Source organism: Xyrauchen texanus, chromosome 9, assembly GCF_025860055.1.
Source record: "Xyrauchen texanus isolate HMW12.3.18 chromosome 9, RBS_HiC_50CHRs, whole genome shotgun sequence".
NCBI lineage: Eukaryota > Metazoa > Chordata > Actinopteri > Cypriniformes > Catostomidae > Xyrauchen > Xyrauchen texanus.
In genome coordinates this window covers 42,075,963-42,097,620 of record NC_068284.1, presented here as the reverse complement: position 1 = coordinate 42,097,620, position 21,658 = coordinate 42,075,963, and the positions used below count along the sequence as shown (strand labels likewise).

The 21,658-nt window shown below is 37.0% G+C and overlaps 1 protein-coding gene across 2 annotated transcripts in view; it reads right to left on the bottom strand.

The window, feature by feature from the left end:
- Positions 1-18,040, bottom strand: part of LOC127648639 (muscleblind-like protein 1) — an 83,002-nt gene extending 64,962 nt beyond the window's left edge. Inside the window, exon 1 of one of the 2 annotated variants that reach the window (XM_052133336.1) lies at positions 17,911-18,040. The gene's annotated coding sequence lies outside the window, so the exon portion shown is untranslated. Of the gene's footprint in view, positions 1-15,044; positions 15,188-17,910 lie in introns of those variants that run through there. The other variant, XM_052133333.1, reaches the window with a different exon arrangement.
- Between the last annotated feature and the right edge of the window lie 3,618 nt (positions 18,041-21,658).

The following is a 21,658-nucleotide window of genomic DNA, read 5'->3' as shown; positions in this document are numbered from 1 at the left end:
TGGGGGCCATTTTAGTACAGTGAACTCATTGTCATGTTCAAGAAACCAATTTGAAATGATTCAAGCTTTGTGACATGGTGCATTATCCTGCTGGAAGTAGCCATCAGAGGATGGGTACATGGTGGCCATAAAGGGATGGACATGGTCAGAAACAATGCTCAGGTAGGCCGTGGCATTTAACGATGCCCAATTGGCACTAAGGGGCCTAAAGTGTGCCAAGAAAACATCCCCCACCCCATTACACCACCACCACCAGCCTGCACAGTGGTAACAAGGCATGATGGATCCATGTTCTCATTCTGTTTATGCCAAATTCTGACTCTACCATCTGAATGTCTCAACAGAAATCGAGACTCATCAGACCAGGCAACATTTTTCCAGTCTTCAACTGTCCAATTTTGGTGAGCTCTTGCAAATTGTAGCCTCTTTTTCCTATTTGTAGTGGAGATGAGAGGTACCCGGTGGGGTCTTCTGCTGTTGTAGCCCATCCACCTCAAGGTTGTGCGTGTTGTGGCTTCACAAATGCTTTGCTGCATACCTCGGTTGTAATGAGTGGTTATTTCAGGCAAAGTTGCTCTTCTATCAGCTTGAATCAGTCGGCCCATTCTCCTCTGACCTCTAGCATCAACAAGGCATTTTCGCCCACAGGACTGCTGCATACTGGATGTTTTTCCCTTTTCACACCATTCTTTGTAAACCCTAGAAATGGCTGTGCGTGAAAATCCCAGTAACTGAGCAGATTGTGAAATACTCAGACCGGCCCGTCTGGCACCAACAACCATGCCACACTCAAAATTGCTTAAATCACCTTTCTTTCCAATTCTGACATTCAGTTTGGAGTTCAGGAGATTGTCTTGACCAGGACCACACCCCTAAATGCATTGAAGCAACTGCCATGTGATTGGTTGATTATATAATTGCATTAATGAGAAATTGAACAGGTGTTCCTAATAATCATTTAGGTGAGTGTATATTAAGTAGCCAACAAGCATTAGTTATGTCAGAGCTATGAACCATGATTTGCTATTTGCTTGTCAGTTACAGGTGGTATTATTGAGAAGGACATTCTCAATCGAAAGGGTATTTGATTGGATACAAATCTGTGTAGTACAAGATGAGTCATGAGTATTTGGGTGTTTCTAAAACTTCTGGCACTTTTTGTCAAAGGGATCAGATTCCAACTTTTTTCTTTTGTTATATTAATGTTTCATTAAAACTAAATTAGTAACTATTTTTCCTTTTATGTATAGATTTGAGACGAGTGATGTTTGACAAAAACATGTCGGTAAATATTACTTGTGAGTAGAGTAGTTGATCCATTAAGTACGTTTTTTATTTTTACTTTTTTACTTTACATTTAAGCAACATTATGTCAAAATGGTACAAGCTTATCCTATTAAAATGCATGTGTCACCAAATAAACGCAACTTTAGTCTAGGCATTCAAAAGTAATCCAAAATAAATTAGATTAGATTACCTTAAAAATTAAATATTAGAGATTACATTACTACTAAAATTGTAGTCATGTAATTTGTAATAAGTAACTGATTACAATTCAGAAGTAATATACCCAGCACTACATATAGGTAACCGTAAAGCTAGCACACATGCATTTAAATTAACAAACTCTAAATTCTATTTAATGGGGTCTTTACAGGGGCTTATTTTTTTCTCACAGTGCAAAGGAAAAAAATCAGCTGGTCATGTAAAACTGCAACAAAGCCTTGGTTGCTTTGGTGGTGGACTGAATAAACGCATAAGCAGTTAATGGTACTCATACAATGGCTAGAATTAATTTGCCAATGCTTTCTTTTCGCCAAATCAGTTGGGGGGATATGTCGCATAACATAATTCATATTAATGACCCAAGCCACGAATGTCACACTTTGTGTTCTAAACTGCTCACAGAATGTAAACTTCCAGAGAAGAGAAGAAATGAACAACAGAAGAGAGGAAAACTCTTCTCAAAAATATGTATTTTTATATTCACAGCTGTCACATCAACGTTTTAAGCCTAATTATAATAGAACACAAATTATAGAGTGACTGATGTGTCTGCAAAGTCCAGTTTTTACTCATTGTACTCATCCTTATGTCTTTTGAAATTTGTACGATGTTTTTTTTAATTCTGCGAAACACCAAAGGAGTTATTTATGGCTTCAGAACACTATGGTCCTAATTAAGTGCCCAATGTGGTTTTATTCAGTTGTAGAACATCTGCCTCAAGGTTCTGCCTGTCGTGTTGTGCATTCTGAGATGCTATTCTACTCACTATGACTGTACAGAGTTTTTATCTGAGTTACTGTAGCCTTTCTGTAAGCTCAAACCAGTCTTGCCATTCTCCGTTGACCACACTCATCAACAAGGCGTTTCTGTCAACAGAACTGTCGCTTACTGGATGTTTTTTGTTTTTGGCACCATTCTGAGTAAACTCTAGACACCGTTGTGCATGAAAACCCAGGAGATCAGCAGTAACAAAAATACTCAAACCGACCCATCTGGCACCAAAAATCATGCCACAGTCGAAATCACTGAGCTCCTTATTTTTCCCCATTCTGATGGTCGATGTGAACATTAATTGAAGCTCCTGACCCGTATATGAATTGCACTCCTGCAACACGAGTTCCTAATAAAGTGCTCAGTCAGTGTAGCACACAAATCGTATGAACTACTTTCGGGACACTTTTATTGAGATGTTTTGTCCTTTTCGGAGCTTGATAAGCTCTGGTCCCCATCCACTTTTATAGTATTGAAGACAGCAGCTCTGAAAATCTGCTAAACTTAACCTTTGGTGGTGTTCAACAGATCAAACTAAGTAGTACATGTTCGAGGGAGAGTACATGATGACAGAAAGACCAAATGGCTTATACGAGTGAAATGAAAAACAGTAATATGCGTATTTCCCCCACTAACTATTCATTAAAATTATGCAGATGAGGACACGAAAGCAACAGGGTTACGTTCATTTATTTCCCTGATATTATTACAAACTCCCAGCTGCCCAGGAATTTGGATTTCCTCTAAACTACAGAGCATTTTCCTGGATGGTAATAAAGCGTGGAAATGGTGATATCAATTCATTTTCCTGCGAGGAATGCTTTATTGCATTATTTGCATACTTGAGCCTCGCCCAGAAATGACTGCGGTTATGAATTTATCTGACTGCTTGAAAAATGACTCCGTTTCTAGCTCCTCACAATGGAATAAAAGGTAATAATGAAAGATAACTGGAGCTGTTTGTGCAAAAGTGATACTGTAGGACCATGGAAATGACAACCTGTCTGTTGTACACAAGCCCTAAACCAAGTAATGGTTTTCACACTACTTTCATTCTTTCCATGGTATGAATTTATTCTCCACGCAGTCGGTTCACAGATGTGTAAAAAGCTCAAGAGTGTGCTGAAGCAGTGTGTACTCTGGAGAGCTGCTCTACTCTACTCACTGCTGGGTTCTTTAGCTCCAGTTCAAGCCTGCAGGGTTGTGGGTCTATAGTGCGCAACAGTGCCCGCCCATTTTGTTTTTAGCTCTATTAGTCCAGGAAGTGTTTTTCCCATTCATTTTTTCTTTAGGGTTTCAAAAAAATCTTCATTAAAGAGTTCTAAGCCTTGAACCAAACCAACCAGCTCTGAGGTATTTTAAAATAATATATTTAAGTTTACTGCCAAATATTCATATATATACACAGATATATAAGCAGCTTAAGAAAACTTCGAGAGAATGACTTGTTTGCTTCTTTTGGAGTGTGTCATGGGAGTGGGCGGTCTCTGCTGAGCCCTTTGGCCTCACTTTGTTTGCCACAATTATCTGATTGTGTGTCTATTTTATTCAGGATCATGGGTAGAGTAGTTCTTCAGCTATTGTGTACCTACATTTTTTTTATGTAAGTTGAAATCATGTGGATCAATTGCTTCAACAGGAGCATATACCATCGATTGACAACTTTGAGCTCTTTTTAGGTTATCGTTAAAAACTTAATTCGCATATGGAAAGAATTCAATTATATTTTTACTTTATTTTTAATAAAATACAAAAATATTTGCTCTCACCTGGAGCTTAGAAACAGAAACCAATGCTGACAGCATGAAGGTGAAGCACATATATAAACTCTGAGTCTACGTTAAGGCCAAAAATCAAGAGTTCAAATTTACAGCAAAATTGCCGCAAATTCGCCACTGATAATTTTCACATGCAAATGAGCTTTTAGAAAAACTTTACGGCAACTTGTCCACTGTTGCCAAAAGTTTGGAGGTTTACCGCTAGCGGTGAAGGGCTGTGAACTTCGGGCAAACATTTGCGACAAATCACAAGCTCATTTGCATGTGAAAATAACGAACAGAAAACTTGTCGCAAATTTAATAGGGGGGCATCACAATTTTTATCATTTCACATGTTATTATTCAGAAAAACAAGAGGTGAAAGTTGCCTTTTTATAAAAAATGCACTCTGCTCGTGTTAAGAGATTTCGCGTACATACACACGGTCAGATCTGCTTCCGAGTTTCTTGTACTGCCATTTTCTTTCCACCATAAAAGCAGATCCTCATCTGTTGGTATGCATGACTCCAACAAGAACAGAATTAAATACAAATCAAAATATTCCAAGAATTGCTAGTGCTACACTAGGCTTTGCTTTCAAAAGCACAGACGCCATCATATCTTCTTCTCTCATCCAACACCTCAATGACACGTTTTTAATAGTCGACTACCTGGTGCAGAACGAGTACTCGATTAGTCGATTAAGAGCACATCCCTAGTCTATGGGTGTCAAAGGAAAGCCATTCAAACACACACATACACATAAACAGCTCTAGTTAAAAATGTTTAATACCCAACTGACAATAAACCCACACATCTCAAACTTACATTGCCCACATAAACACCAAAGCTCACAACATGTCTGAGCACATGTGTTAATCGCACAGCCATGGCATATTACATCAGTCTTTGTTATAAGATTGGTAGATTTCGTTGCTGTGATAGTCATACATGAAAAAAGAAGACAATGATATGCCTACTGTGTCTTAGCAGCTAGTATTGTTTTAGCTTTATAACTATATCTTAAGTGCAAAAAATAATAAAAACTAGATAGCTACGATTTTAGTGTTGTTGGTGGCTGCAAGGGCATTTCTATGGTGTTCTGTGGGTTTATTCACAAGTTGCTATGTGGCTGCTAGGTGGATTCTGACTGGCCCAAGTCAAATGAGCTCACCCCCCACATCTATATGATATTCTGGTCCCAAGATATTGCTCGGGTCACATCCTCAATGCAAATGTGTGGAATGTTTTTACCCGTTTTATCGCCTGCCAAGCCAAATAGATCTGAAAAGTAATAGCACACTTCTCCAGGATGATCTGAGGTATCATTTATGTCCATACCACAAAAGGCGCTGGACAAGTTATGCATTTTGGAAAAACCCCTAACCTAAAGTGTGAGCAATAGTAGCGATGCTTGCCTTAGCAAGTACTTCTGTAATAAAATGTATAAATACTGGTTATATACAATCAACAACATCTGCAAATGTTACTAATTTCCTATTCATTTAAGATATTAGCATAAACTACATTTTGGCAGGTATCAGGTTGGAGTCAGTCCAGGTACTGGTATTGGTTGGCATTGGCATAGCGATAAGTGTATGATAATTTATGCAGCTGATGCTGAAGTCCAAGGCAGCAATCCAACTCTGGTTTATATTAACAAGCAGACACACATACACGTTCTCTCCATTTTACTTTGACTACTTTTTCCCCCCATTTCTTTAACTGACCTATTAATTCAGATAATACACATGAGGAAAATATGTCTTAGCCTTCCTTGAGTAATTCCTGTCCTTTTCCTTTCTTGCTCGCTCATATTTCTGAAAGGTTCTTTTGGTAATAAGTGTGATGAATGATAATAGTGGCTAGTAAAGTTTAGTCACAAAGCAAGAGAAGATGGTCATACTTTCCAATGAAGTGAGTCTCTCGCTCTTTTTCTCTCTCTTTGCATGACAAATGGAAATCTATAAGCAGACTATTAAAATGGCCAACGACTCTCAAAATGGAGAAAAGGTTTTGCACCCTTGTAGCAGAAAAGCAGAAGTGCATCTTTTAATAACAAAATAGTGCACTCAACCGACAAAGGTTATGAATCTGGTTATGGCATTAAATCTGAATGATTGAAATGAAATGACTGACAGGCAGAAAGCAAATCAAAGTCCTTTGATTGGCTGATTTAAGGATGTGACAGTGGCCCGGGGTCACGATTTTGTTTGGTTTTTACAAAGTCTAGTGCTGTCACAAGACTAGTTAGATATCTCAGGACACTTATTACAGTGATATCTTTCAGGGAATAGGAACATTTTCTGCATAGAACAGGTACTTTAGGGGGGCAATGACATACAACGGAACCGCGTTGGGGGAGGCAAAGCCCACACAAGCACCCTCCTAGGTCTGGCCCTGATACCATTTAGGGTCCTTTGATTTCCGTGATGTGAAAAATATTGAATCACAGAATCCAGTCATAAGCACAGAATTAACAATTAAACGTGGAATGTCACAGAATTAAAATTAATGTATAAATGCACAATTAATCTAAATATTTTTTTATATATATATCCTATTATGATGATTAAACCACAAAAGGCTGAGATTTAATAAAACAAATAGCCTATACGGTCTTGCTGAGCTACATGCTTCTTTAAGTGAATGTGAGAAGCCACTGCTTAAACACCAACCGCATCATTAACATCATGTGTGCGGTGTGTGTGTGTGTATTAATGACAACGAGCAGAGCACTTTATTCACTGTGAAGTGCAGCATATGTATAGTATATATTTCTATAATAAAATAATTGCCTTTAGTGGTTTAATAAGCACATTATCTCATACAGTGAATGGCTTTTCCGGAGCTGAGAAGTGATGTCGTCAGAAACATCAGCCAAAACGGCAAAATAAAAGCTCCATTTAACTAGACATGTGAAATTGAAAAAATGGGACAGAAATGCATTACTTCTGTATAGTAAAATTATAATATAATATGTGTTTGCTGTCCTTTTTTGCATATAGCGGCACCGTTTTGTGCTCCATTCTGCATAACAAGGCGGCTCATTTTTGTTTGTCACGGCACATTCACGGCCAACTCACCGGTCCGCTCGTTTTTTTTTTTTAAATGGTCCAGCACCTTTAGCATGTTGTAGCGCAAATTTAAAGCCTATTTTTAAGATGTATGCATTTAAAATAATAATATATTACAATAATACAATAAAATTTTACTGTGTAATCTAACACATTTTAATAAATTAAACGTAACATTTTTGTTTAATTAAAAAAAAAAAAAAATTTGGTGGAAATTTGTTATGGAATTAAAATGTGTAAATCTTAAGAAAATTAAGAATTATATATATAAATTTGATTTTGTTAAAGATTACACAATTCAATTTGACAGAAAAATAGGCGTACTTTTTTTTTTTGGAATGTGTTTTCAAGAATATATATTTTTTCATGTATCGAAGGAGTTTCTCATTATTGTTTGCTTTACAAATAGTTTTAGAAATATATTTTGTAAAGATGCTTTACAGTAAATTACTGTAATAAAGTGAGAATATACTTTCTGCATAATACTGTAATAATTTGTTTTGGCTTAAGTACAATTTCAATATAGAGCGAATTATTCATTTTGCAAACATAGTTTTGTCTTTATAATATCACGCTTGTTATTTTTCTCATACCATAAAAAAGGGTCTTTATACAGGAAAATGCATAACTGCCTTTTCAGGAAGAGAAGTTTATTTCAGGGAAGTGAGATAAAGGCTGAGCTAACTGGGGTGAAGTAATTTCTATTACTGCTGGCTTCATCACATTACAACTCTCCAGCACAACTCGACCACACCACCAAACACACTGACTTACCAAACAGAAATCTAGACGGACACACACGTGGCAAACACATACACACACACTCAGAAAAAAAAATATTGAACTTTCTGCTACAATCACACCAATGTGCCCCTGTTTCTCTTTCTCAATTGCTTACATCATCTCTCACATGTCAATCTTTAATGCTTAACCGAATTGTCTGTCTATGACTGAATACGTTGAAAAGAATGGGGCCAAAGTGATTTGGAAAATGGGCGTGGCTATATGAAGTGTGAGTGATAGGCGTGACTGTTTACGCTGTAAAGTCAAAGTGATTGGGTGTGGCAATGTAGAGGTTTCTGAAAGATCAATTGTGGTGTAAAGTGTAATTAATATGGCAGGCCTAGACAAAATCTGTGTGCATAAAACTCCACAGAAAATGTCCACAAAATTGAAGCCTCATCTTTCACAAAAGTACTACAGATCCCCCATCTTTTGCATGTTTATTTATTTATTTATTTTATTGTCTTGGCTATAATTTGGGTATTGATTTGAGTAATTTCAGCTTCATTTAACACATTTTAGTGGGTTTAACTCTCTTCAGCAGTAATCTGCAGATTTAACACAAAGAATAATATAAATAAATTACATAAAATTATGAAAAAGTTGAAAATATATGACAGTTTGCTATATTTACACTGCTCAATTAAGGTGGAAATGCATAATCCACTTTATAAGTCCACTTGTCATTTCAACATCCTGTGGGTGAATATGTGAAGTCTAAAGTGATTGGGGATGGTGCAGAATGCAAAAAATAACTAACTGATGGTGTTAAAAAAAAAACCTGTAGACCACAGTGTCAGTCATGTTTATTTTGTGAACAGAGAGTAGCCGACAACATTTGTTTTGAATCATGCAAAATAGGAAAGTACCACCTGAACATGCAGAGACAGGAAGCTCTCATTCTGAACAGGAAATGAAAACCATGAGGTGACAAAAGAAAACATCTTTGTTAAACTGCAGATTGTTGCATGAGGCTTCTGTTTGGCTCCCTTTCTAGCTCCCAAATCAGTGCCAAAAAGAATAGACACACACTGAAGGAAGTGAAGAAATTTTCCATCCAAAAACATTTCAGTATTTCAATAGCTCTCTCTCTCTCTCTCTCGTCTGAGCACTGGTATGTGTCAGGATGCTGTAAATTGTGCTGGCTGGTGGATGTGATCTCTTGCTGGGTTAGAAAATATTCTTGTTACTCAGTAAGTCTGGACACCTTTCGAGTCAGTGCAGCTCATCTCTGTACTGAAAAACCTAATTTAAACCTGGAAAAACCCCACCCACTATTTTTCTCTGTCCCTAACTTCCTTCATATTTTATTACATTATATGAACAGAACTATTCAGAGCTAACTCTTCTACTAAAGTATTCAAAAAATCCATACTATTGTAAATATTCTGCTGTTTTTCAACACATTTTGGTTAAAGCTAACAGACATTAGTTATCTGAAAAACTTTGGGGTAGATTAACTAATAATTACCGTACATTTTTTACATTTTCGGGTTCCAGTGAACTACAGTGGATAAACTTCTACAGCAGTCAAAGGGAGATCATAGCAAATGTTATTTTTGTTTTTCCATTTGCTCCAATAGCAAAAGTAAATTCCACTAAGATTCCATGACTGTGCAAAAGAGGGGAAAAATAGAGAGACATGAATTATGGCCGTCTAAAAAGAGAAAAATGGCAAACTTAATGTCACTCGTTTAGCAGCTGTATTTGAATCCCCATCGAAACAGGGTTGACTTTTTTATTTTTTATTCCAGGCTAATGTACCACAAAAATATTGCTGTAAATGTTCACTAAATATATAAAAAATATAACAAAGTTGGCAAGATTTAAGGCTGCTAAATAAGATCATCACAGTCTGTGAAAAGGGTCCATTGAGTCCGTAATAGGAGGTGTTTTTGCATAGTGAAGATTAAATAATGACTATGACTTCATCTACAGTAAATATTCACTATGCAGCACAACTTTGGCAGATTAGCACCTGGTTCAACTGGATTAGAGGAAGAGCGATATATTGGTTTTACCGATATATTAGTTTTACAGATTATTAAGATCTGACAGCTGCTTTTTGGAACTATCGTTATCTTCAAAAATCTCTACCGATAGACAGAGTTTTTCAGAGCATTGTAACAGAGCCAAGTCCCTGGTGTATTTTAGGCTTGTTTATAGTTAAAAATCCAGCTTTATACACCAAATCTGAATGTTTCTGGCTATTATTGGGACTTTGGTTGCACACTAAACTGCTTTTGTGATTTTATTCATTTTGGACTCTTGTAGCCTCAATGTCTGTACCTTACATAGTAAGGAAAGACTAAGAAATGTTTCATCATTTTATAAAATTGCTTTAAAAAAAAAACTATGGGCTGATTAATTGGTTATCAGCCTTTTCCATCACCTTGGTTATCAGTATTGGCAAAATCAACTATTGGTCGACCTCTAAACTGGATAGCAGGCTAGTGAACAGTGTTGGTTAAGATACTTAAAAAAGTAATCCACAACGAATGACTGATTACTTCTCTAAAACTGTAATCGGATTATCTTGCTGATTTTTTTATTATCAAGTTAATTTTGTTTTTTAGAATGTTATGTTACTATTAAGTTATTATTATTTATTTTGAAGTTACTTTTTAAAAACTTTTCACAGAATTGTTTTGTTCGCAAAAGTACCCGTTTAGTGAGTTCGCACCTCTGGATTCATAACTGAGCAACACTGTCAAGCAGCACTGCTGAAAGTCACCAGTGAAGTTTCAAAAGCCCTTGATAAAAGCAGCATTTTGCTGCCCTACTTTACAGATTTATCGAAGGCATTTGCCACTGTTGGCCTTGAGTTATTACAGCACCCCAAACTCCAGCATTGCCCTACATCACAATGTTAGAACCACTTTTCTAAAGGCATTAATTGTGATGTTACAAAAACTATTTCTCAACATTATTATAAAGCATCTCCAAGTTGATCTTTAGTATTTCTATGGCATCTACGGCCAACACCGTTTGTGCTACGGACATGAATGACACCTCGAATCATGTAGAACTTGCAATATAACTTACAATGTTTGTCTGGCAGTAGGGCTGTAAGAATATATTTACTGGGGGCCTGGGTAGCTCAGCGAGTAAAGACGCTGACTACCACCCTGGAGTCACGAGTTTGAATCCAGAGCATGCTGAGTGACTCCAGTCAGGCTTCCTAAGCAACAAATTTGGCTCGGTTGCTAGGGAAGGTAGAGTCACATGGGGTAACCTCTTCGTGGTCGCTATAATTTCTTGCTCTCAGTGGGGCACGTGATGAGTTGTGCGTGGATGCTTCGGAGAATAGCACGAAGACTCCACACGCACTATGTCTCCGCAGTAACGCGCTCAACAAGCCACAAGATAAGTTGTGCGCGTTATACACACATACACACACATACGTACAAATAGAAATCTGTAATATACATATAGTGCAAGGGAATGTAAGATATGTATATATATATATATATTTCTATATATACATATATTTTATATTCGCTTTTTTTCTTCTATTTTTTTATTATCTCTGTCTTGTTGTATTGTTGTGCACTGGAAGCTTCTGTCACCAAGGCAAATTCCTTGTATGTGTAAGCGTACTTGGCAATAAAACTCATTCTGATTCCTGTATTTACTTCACCAGGAGTTTTTATTTTGCCGTAAAACTGAAAGTGCTAAATGCTGAGTTTTTTTACAGTTTACATGACTATTATTGTGATTTTTATATTATTTTCAGCCCTGAATGGTCATGAAAGCGGCTCATGACAGACTCTTTAGGAAACTTAATTTCTAAATAAAAAGCTAATTCAAATCATAGTGATATTCATGATATTGCTTAATTTTATATCGCCAGCAAATTATATCATTAATATTCAATATATCACCCAGCCCTAACTGGCGGATGATAGTATGGGTGGAAAAATCCAACAAACTTACAGACTTTAAAGAAAGGACTCGAGCCATATGACTTAGCTTAACATAGATATCATTCAAAACCTCCAAGGGACATGCACAGAAGCTAGCTAAAAACATACATAACTCATCAGCAACTGCATAGCAATGCCCTGACAACCAGTCACAGCACTATAGCATTGTGGTGACACTTTGTTGCATAGGAATGAAATAAAAAATATTTAATTTTATGATATAAAGTTGTGGCAATACTGGAATGTTAAGACAGTAAAGCTAATGGTGTTTTTCAAATGTATGTAAAGGTTACTGATTTCAGGGGGCCTTCATATTTCTTCATATATAGCAACAATGATCTGTGTTTATCCACAAAGGCACTCTGGAAAGTCTTCGTTTCCACATTTGTAAACTATTTGTGATAAATGCCTCACTCAACATGTCTTTCCTTGGGATTTATCAAGTCCTGCTGTCGAGCCCAGAGTTTAACAGTTTTCTCATGTTATTCTTCATGGTCTTGAAGAACGGATTATCCAACTATAAATCAGCTATATTCCCAAACAATATGTCTTGTCAGTGTTGTGCATTGTACTTTTATGTTGCCATACTGTATATTTATATCAACCTAGTCTCATAGAATGGATGTTACTTTAACTTCATTCTGCATGTAAAGTACTTTTACATGCAGAATTCAAGTTTTGTCGCAGTTTCCTGGTGAAATCAACACTAGAGGGGCTACAACAACTGTTTTATTCACTTTCACAAAAATAATGACTACATCGGCTTATGACTTTTTAAAGACTATTTTTCACTCTATTACTCACAGCTATGTTATGCTATCAAAACACTTTTACTATAATGTATTATATGAAAAACTATAGACTATAAAGCATGTATTATAGACCTACCTACATTTACACACTTATTCCACTGTGATTAGCTTCTGAGGTGGCTCACCTCACCAGACTTTGGACTCGGAAGACAGCAATTCGAGAACAGTCTAGCACGCAAGCTGACACGTGAGACGAAAGTGTCATAGAAGCGACACGAGATTAAGTTGTTGCTTCAGAAAATGTGCTTTTTATTTCTCATTTTGGACACTATCGGTTATAGGTTTAGGCGTTGGTTAAGGGTAAAGATGTCTGTTTTGTTCACCTCTTATTTAATTTTAGATCACTATTGGTAAGATTTAGGTTAAAGTTTTAGGTTAAGGAGGTACGTTTTCTTCATTAAAACCTTTATAATATTCACATTAAAAACCTTGTCTGATTACGACACTATTTCATTCGCTTTTGGTGCCCCCATTTCCCATTTCACTGGGAAACTTCAGCCAAACGTGTAATAAGGCACGTCATTGCGTTTTTTTTAAATGTTGCCACGGTCGCATAATGTTTAATAAATAAGGCTGGTTTATACAGCAAATGCGCTGAAGTAACTTTCCTAGCCAGGGTTCTTTTCAAAAATCAACAAACATCTTTTTTGCGGCTCATTGAAAGGAAATCTGTTGAAATAAACTGGTCTAATGTCAACAAATCACTATCACTAAAAGATTAAACATAACAACAAACAGAAATTGGATACCATACCCCAATAATAAGCCATATACTGTATCAATCCAGAGGTTCAGTTTTCAGTCAAATAACTTTATTATGTCCACTTGATCTGTAGCAACAGTTGCTAAATTAGGAAATTAAATTAAGCAGCACTTGTTGAAACAGTTAAAAGAGCGAGAAAACAGGAAGTTTATGAGTAACGGCAATTGAGAAGTTTTCGCTTTGCAAATATCCTCTTTTGGAACAGGCCTCGCAAAACCTAACAAAGCCTAACACTGTTTGACCCAATGTGTGCAGAGAAAGAAGCATTTCAGTTCACTTCACATTTTAAAACAGGGAAAAAATGGGAACAGTTCTCAATGACTAAACAGAACAGCCGTTCACTCCCTCCCGCCAAGTATTATCACCAGCTACAGATGTATCGCCATTTTGCCAATAAACAAAACCATAATCTGAAGAAGCCACTCAACATCATATAAACACCTCTCATGGTGTTTCTAATGAAAAAGCAGTTTAATGCTATTATAAAGCAAGTTGTTCAGAAATACACTCATACACTCATTCCGGCAAATTCGCTGACCAATGTCGTTTAGTATCAGATGTACGCCACTGGCTCTTCAAATTACTTTGAATACAAACAAATAAGTTGCAGAGAAACATCGGAGGAGAGTAGCAATCAGTAGCTATTATGACTCCTACACACAGCCAAACACTTCATAAAATGAAAATCAAATAAGTGTGAAAGACTTGTACATATAACGCAATGCAAATGGTTTGCATACCGGAACCTGAACTTTCACAAGACAAAGACATACAAGAGGAAGCTGCAATGCATGTCAGAATATATAATTTAAAAGGGGTCTAAAAATGCTAAAAGCTTCTTAATTTGTTAACTAAGTAACCTTTATACAGAAAAAATATATCCATCCATGAAGACGAGTCGCGGGGGCAGTAGCTCCAAAATATATATATATATATATATAACTATATAACTAAGGGAACTAATTGTTTTAAATGTATAGTATTTAACTGAATAGTACCTATGTGATTATGAAACTGTAAACTATACAGTCATCAAAATGACATCCTGTAATATTATTGTATTTCTAACAGTACATTTTTGGCAACTACAACTACCAGTTTTTAATCATAAATGTAAAAACTGAAAGCATATGTAAAATATTTATATAGATTTATTATAAACTGTGGAAACACAAAATTACTGTATAAATAAATACATATTTTACATTAACTTTCAGTCCAATGTAAAAGGATTTACACACACACACACACATACATAGAACCAAGTTTATACATTTATTTTTTTTGAATAAGCAAAAAACGAATTACTACAAAACGTTTCCGATTTATTGAAGTCAGAAAGACGCAAGATGCAAATTAAGCCATCAACAAATACATCACAATAAAGACAATGGCTACCCCTTTTAAAAATCTACATAATCAAATGGATGTTTTGGCTTTTTTGATACAATCTGCATAATTAAATAACACATTTTAATGCAAAATAACCCTAACTTTATAATAGTTTATGAGTAGTAAGTGTCCTGTCAATCATAAATGACATAAGTAATTGAGTTATGAATGTAGTATGTAGAATGTAGTGTAAAATCAAGCTAAAGACAAAATAGTAAACGTGCATTTGAGCATGTTTGTGTTGCATTCGTTCTTACCCGCGTGTGGTGCAAAAGCTGTATCTCCACTGAGAGAGAGACAGGAACTCACACATGGGTCACCAACCAATGTGGCTCACCACAGTGCATTCTGGGTCACATACTAACGTATATCCTTTGTGTGCCACAGTGCAAGACCAAACGCAGTACAGAGAGTAGCATGCATACAGAACACGATGTTAAAAAGTTTAAGTGTGTGTTTATGGATTCAATGTGTGGTCACATGAAGACAGAGACAGAAGCAACTTTGTATGTGTATGTGCAGAGATCATTTTCTCTATCACTATGGAAACCAGCTTTTATCTAATTTGCATCTGGGTGTACCAGCCGCAGAGAGAGCTGTGTCATTTCACTCCCCTGGAAACACTGCTGGCCTCCTTTAAAAGTTTGCCATTAAATCCACACTAGCTTCACATGTGTAAATACTTTCCTCTAATCCTGAGCAAAAAGAAAACATAGCATAATCCCAGTCTTCATTTTAGTCAGTGAGAAACTAAAACTTCAAAAAGAGGAAACGACTTTCAAACACTGCTAAAGATAACAGGGCGTAACATCTTGCACCGGAAGAGGGTTGTGTTTGCTGCATATATGCATACTTGTGTTTGCATATGAATACGTGTACATGCACTTGTGTGTTTGTGAGGTTACTTGAGGTCTGTCCAGTAGTTCAGTCATGCCAGGTGTTATCTCAGACTTTCCACATGACTGAGCTGATGGTCGAGTTCCTCTTCTTGACTCACTCACCTGGCACAAAAACACTCACATCTCACTAATGCAACCCCTCTGGTGTTATTTACACAATTACAGAGAAAAGGGTAGTATACTCTTTCGAGTAAAGTTTCCAAAAAGGGTATGACAACCTGATGCCAAAGAAGAACTTTTTTAAGAGGCCGTTCACAGTGAACTTGTTTTTGTATTGCTGGTTTTCAACCACTTTTCTTTGTGCAGGAGCATGATTGTATGTGCTAGATGGACGTCTTTAATCGGTGCCCCACATCTCAAGTTTTCTTCATCATGTTTTTAGATGCCCATCAAGCTAAAAAGAAATTCAACTTTAACATGAGACACGTGTGTTCTGTCCAATTGGTTGAACTGCATATAGGTTTTTTAGTGCAAGAACACTCTGTACCTTAAATTGATGGTTCAACCAAAAATAAAAATTCTCTCATCATTTACTCAACCTCATGCCATCCCAGATGTGCATGACTTTCTTTGTTCTGCTGAACACAACGAAGATTTATTGAAAAATATCTCAGCTCCATAAGCCCATACAATGCAAGTGAATGCTCGTACCACAATCTTTCGCGCAGCCACGAAGTACAACGCTCCATCAGTTCAACTACTGCGCAATTTGATCACGCTCAAACAAGCATGTAAATGCAGTTAGTTATGTAATGCAAATGTTAAAATGCATTGCCTTCAAATCATGCGCTATATTAAACGTGTTTAGATGTCATGAGATAGCATTGTGTGAGGAACAAAGTAAAAAAATAAGTGTTTATGAAATTGTAATCTGCGGTATGTTTGTGATTTCTGTGAAAGTGAAAAGTCTTTGTTGTTGTAGCGCCTCTAGTGTTCATTTCACCAGGAAAATGCCGCGATACATAGTACGAGCCACGTAAAAATAATTTAGCAAAAATGTTATAATAACATGATTCCATGAGACTAGGTTGTTTTTAGGTCACTATATAGCCAAAGAAAAAAACATGTTGGGTTCCATGATTCTTTAGAAAGCCAATCGATGTACTGGTGTCTCAAAGAATCCTGGAAGGCTTCATTGGATGACACACTAGTAAAGTATGAATAATAAAAAAACTTCTCTATAGATCAGTTTAGCCAAATGAAGAACCCTATTGTGACAGGGTGGAGGGCGGGCCGGGTCATGATTCTACACACCCGGCCCCTTATCAGGCTAATCAAGCCTCCGAGAGGGATAAAGGCTAACTGCGGCCGGTGGTGCGGCAGCTGTCCATCATATGTGTGTGTTTGTGTTAAGTTTGTCATTGAATATAATTTATAAGTCGGTTCTCACCTCCTCCTTTCCATAACTCCCGTTACACTGGTGCCGAAACCCGGGAAGGAGGAGGGATATGCCGTAGTGAAGTTCTCGCCGATACCATCCACCCAAACAGAGCCATCTGCCGGGGGACAGAGGAGCCGGCCGCCTGGAAGCGGAGAAATGGCTGCCGACCGCGAGGGGAGAAGGGGCTCCTAGCCGACGGCCTGGAGTGGTCAGGGCCGCTGCCAAGGGCGGGGGGAGACCCCTACCAGCCACTAAACGCGGCGGGGTTAAGAGAGGACCGCCTAACGCGAGCAAGGAGGGGCTGCCTGGGCAGAGAGTGGAGCCGGGATAAAGGCTGACTGCGGATGGTGGTGCGACAGTGAGATAGAGCGTTTACGGCAGCTGTCCGTCATATGTGTGTTTGTGTCTTTTGGGTTAAGTTTGTCATTAAATATTAATATATTGTCAAGCCAGCTCTTGCTTCCTCCTTTCCATAGCTCCCGTTACACATACATAGCAAATATTCTTTACTGAATCTAAGGTGCAAGAGAACATTTGAAGAACCTTTGTTTTTATAAGTGACAGAGTGATGAGGAGAGAGAGAGAGAGAGAGAGAGAGAGAGAGAGGAGAAATGGAAAGGAGATCTACTCTATACATGAAAAAAAGAACGACAGAGAGAGAGAGTGTTCAACATTGATTATAAACCTTTCCCTGCTCACTTCTGTCTTGGAACAACACTCAATATCAGGATGCCATTACAATGTGAAATACCCAATCCAACTGCTTTCACAAGCCTCCGCTGTACAGGAAGTCCTCGTCTAGCCGTCCCAGCAATAGTACAGATTCAAAGTCTGCAGTCTTACCTGATTCTAACCGGCTCAGGTCCAATCACATACGTCCTCTCTGTCTGCAGATAGGAAGCAGGTTCAGTCCGTCCCTATTTACTGTCCCCTGGCACTGCAGTACGTCTCACAGCTGGTGCATTCCTGCTCTGCTCTGCCTGAGCTGATGGATAGAGGAGAGGAGATTAAGATGAGAGACAAGGAAAGAGGTAAATTAAGAGAATGAGAAAGAAAGAAAGAAAAGGAGAGACAGAGCGGCCACAGGGTAAGAACTTCCTGTAGAAATCATCTATTACAGTCATTGTGAAGTCAGCAGATCATGATCAGCCAATCAGAATCTTGATGTATGGAAGCAAGAGAGAACTGCATAATGTATATGTTATTGTTTAATTTCTTTGTCAGTGATCTGCATGAATAAAAGTATTATGATTTAAAGCAGAAATGTCAGCAAATATTGAAGTCTCTGTGATGATATGCAGAGTAGAGATAGGCATTTCAAGTAATTTTGTAGTGAAGTACTCTAACACATAAATACTGGAGTAATCGATTACTTGAAATTTTTAATTTGAGTTTAACCTTCAACTTTTTAAATGGTTTTGCTAATGAAAAAATGAGCACTATGCATAAACAACAATATCTAGATAAAAAAAAATATATATATATATACCTCCCAAGTCTTCTGAAGTGATATAATCACTTTAAATAATGGCAGAATTTTCTTTTTTGGTGAACTATTAGCATGATTTAAGTGACAGAAGCAGTTTCAATGTTGCCCACGGCAGGCAAAGGGCACAAAGGAAAATCAAATTGCAATATTCGTGTAGTGTTTTTACTAGTCAAATATTTAAAGCGGAACAAGTACTCGATTAATCAATTACCTGCGCACATCCCTAACACAGAGTAATGACTTATGAAAAACCAGTCCATTTTCTTACACTCATGACATTTGATCATCACTCAAATACAATGAAAGGAATACATGTCACACCAAAATCAAAATATAAAAATTTTATTTTACATTAAAATTAATCTTTTGAAGACTTTTTGCATTGTGAATTTCATAACAAATAAGTAACCTTTATACCATAAAAATGCATCTGGATGTTTTACTTTTGTAAAACATTGTAAGTTGGTGTGACGAGGAGTACTGCGAAGCTGGGCCGTGACTATGCATGCATAGTCATGGCCCGGCAATGCCGCCTTCCTCGTCACACCAACTTACAATGTTTTATTCCAAGAAAGTTCAATGAACGATTCCCAGAACAGAGCTCTTAGGTTCTTTTTGATTATCCAAAGTTTGTTTTACATTGTGGATAATGGTTCCTCTAATGTTCTCCCAACGTTTCCTTAACATAAGATCTCCGGTAACCATTCTGCAACCATACTGCAACATTACATCAATAATCAGTCTAAATGCAGTGTCATGTTTTGTTCTATTGTTTAGATCATCATTATAATAAGCCAGACACATAACAAAACTTAATATGTGAGAGTTTTTTCTGACATTAATATGTAAGATTTGCTGGAACATGTATTTTTCATTATTATCACAATTGTGAAATTGAGCACAGATTTGACATTTCCTAAAAAAGTACTAGTAAGTAAGTGTGATGAAAATCAAAATGTTCCAGACACAACGGTTATATTAAAACTAGCATAATTTAAAAATAAACACTTTACTATTCAAATAATATTCTTATTATATTTTGGCATTACGGTCATAAAAATGGAAGAAATAAAAATTAATGCACACCGTGCAATTATGTCATTATTGTGCTATTAAGTATTGATAAACAAAATCAGTTTGTGTAAAACCACATCAGTTGCAAAAAATAAAACACAAGAAAGAATCATTTTTCAAACAGTTTTTAGAACTGATCTAATTCTCATACTTCAAAGCTGCAGATGGCGATTGACTCATCTCAGCTGTTAGGATGTATTTGATTATAAATGTAATCCTGTGTAAATAGAAAAAAGGATTAGACTTTGAGAAAGGCAGAAAGTGAGAAAGATGCCAGTCGTGAGCTGGCTTGGAAATACGCCTTTTTCTGTTGTCATTCTGGCATAATCTGGCTCTCGTATTCCCAGAGGATCACACTTAGGATGTTAAATGAATGGTATATTACCTATACACTGTTAAAATACATATATTCAATTTCTGAAGTGTGTAATCATTTCTAAACCGCTAGCATTACCAAATCGAATTGTAAAAAGAATTAATGTATTCAAATAGGCTTCTCAACCACCTCTCCCATCTGCAATAGGACAGGAAAACAGATACGGGATGGATGGATAGATTGATATATTAATTATATATACAGTTGAAATCAGAAGTTTACATACAATTAGGTTGAAGTCATAAAACTAATTTTTTAACCAATCCACAAAGATCCCCACAGATAAGTCGTTTAGGACATCTACTTTGTGCATGACTCAAGGAGTTTTTCCAGATGTTTACATACAGATTGGCTGTTCACATAACCTGAAAGACTGCTCAGCAAGGAAGAAGCCAATGCTCAAAAACTGCCAAAAATCCAGAATACAGTTTGCAAGTACACATGGGGACAAAGATCTTTTTGGAGAAATGTCCTCTGGTCTGGTGAAATAAAAATGGAACCTTTTGGCCATAATGACCATCATTATGTTTGGAGGAAAAAGGGTGAGGCTTGCAAGCCAAAGAACACCATACCAACCATGAAGCATGGGGATTGCAGCATCATGTTGTGGGGGTGCTTTGCAGCAGGAAGGACTGGTGCACTTCACATAATAGATGGCATCAAGAGGAAGGAAAATGATGTGGATATATTGAAGCAGCATCTCAAGACATAAGCCATTAAGTTAAAGCTAGGTTACAAATGGGTCTTCCAAATGGACAATAACCCCAAGCATACCTCCAAATTTGTGGCAAAATGGCTTGAGGACAACAAAGTCAAGGTATCACAAAGTCCTGACCTAAATCTGATATAACATTTGTGGGCAGAACTGAAAAAGCTTGTACGAGCAAGGAGGCCTATAAACCCAACTCAATTACACCAGTTCTGTCCAGAGTAATGGGCCAAAACTCCAGCAACTTCTTGTGAGAAGCTTGTGGAAGGCTACCCAAAACGTTTGACCCAAGTTAAACAATTTAAAGGCAATGCTACCAAATTGTATGTAAACTTCTGACCCACTGGGAATGTAATGAAAGAAATAAAAGCTGAAATAAATCATTATCTCTTTTTTTTATATATATATAAATCATTCTCTCTACTACTATTCTGACATTTCACTTTCTTTAATTAGTGATCCAAACTGACCCAAGACAGGGAAAGTTTTCTGCGATTAAACGTCAGGAATTGTGAAAACCTGAGTTTAAATGTATTTGGCTAAGGTGTATGTAAACTTCTGACTTCAACTATATATATCTATATTAACATTATAAACTTTAATGTTCACATCAAACATTAGAATGGGGGGAAAATAAATCTGATCTCAGTGATTTCGAATGTGGCATGATTGTTGGTGCCAGACGGGCCGGTTTGAGTATTTCTGTAACTGCTGATCTCCTGGGATTTTCATGCACAACGGTCACTAGAGTTTACTCAGAATGGTGCCATAAACATCCAGTGAGTGGCAGTTCTGCAGATGAAAATGTCACATTGAAGAGAGAGGTCAACGGCGAATGGCCAGACTGGTTCGATCTGACAGAAAGGCTACAGTAACTCAGAATAGGATCTCAGAATGCACAACATATTGAACCTTGAGGCAGATGGGCTACAACAGCAGAAGA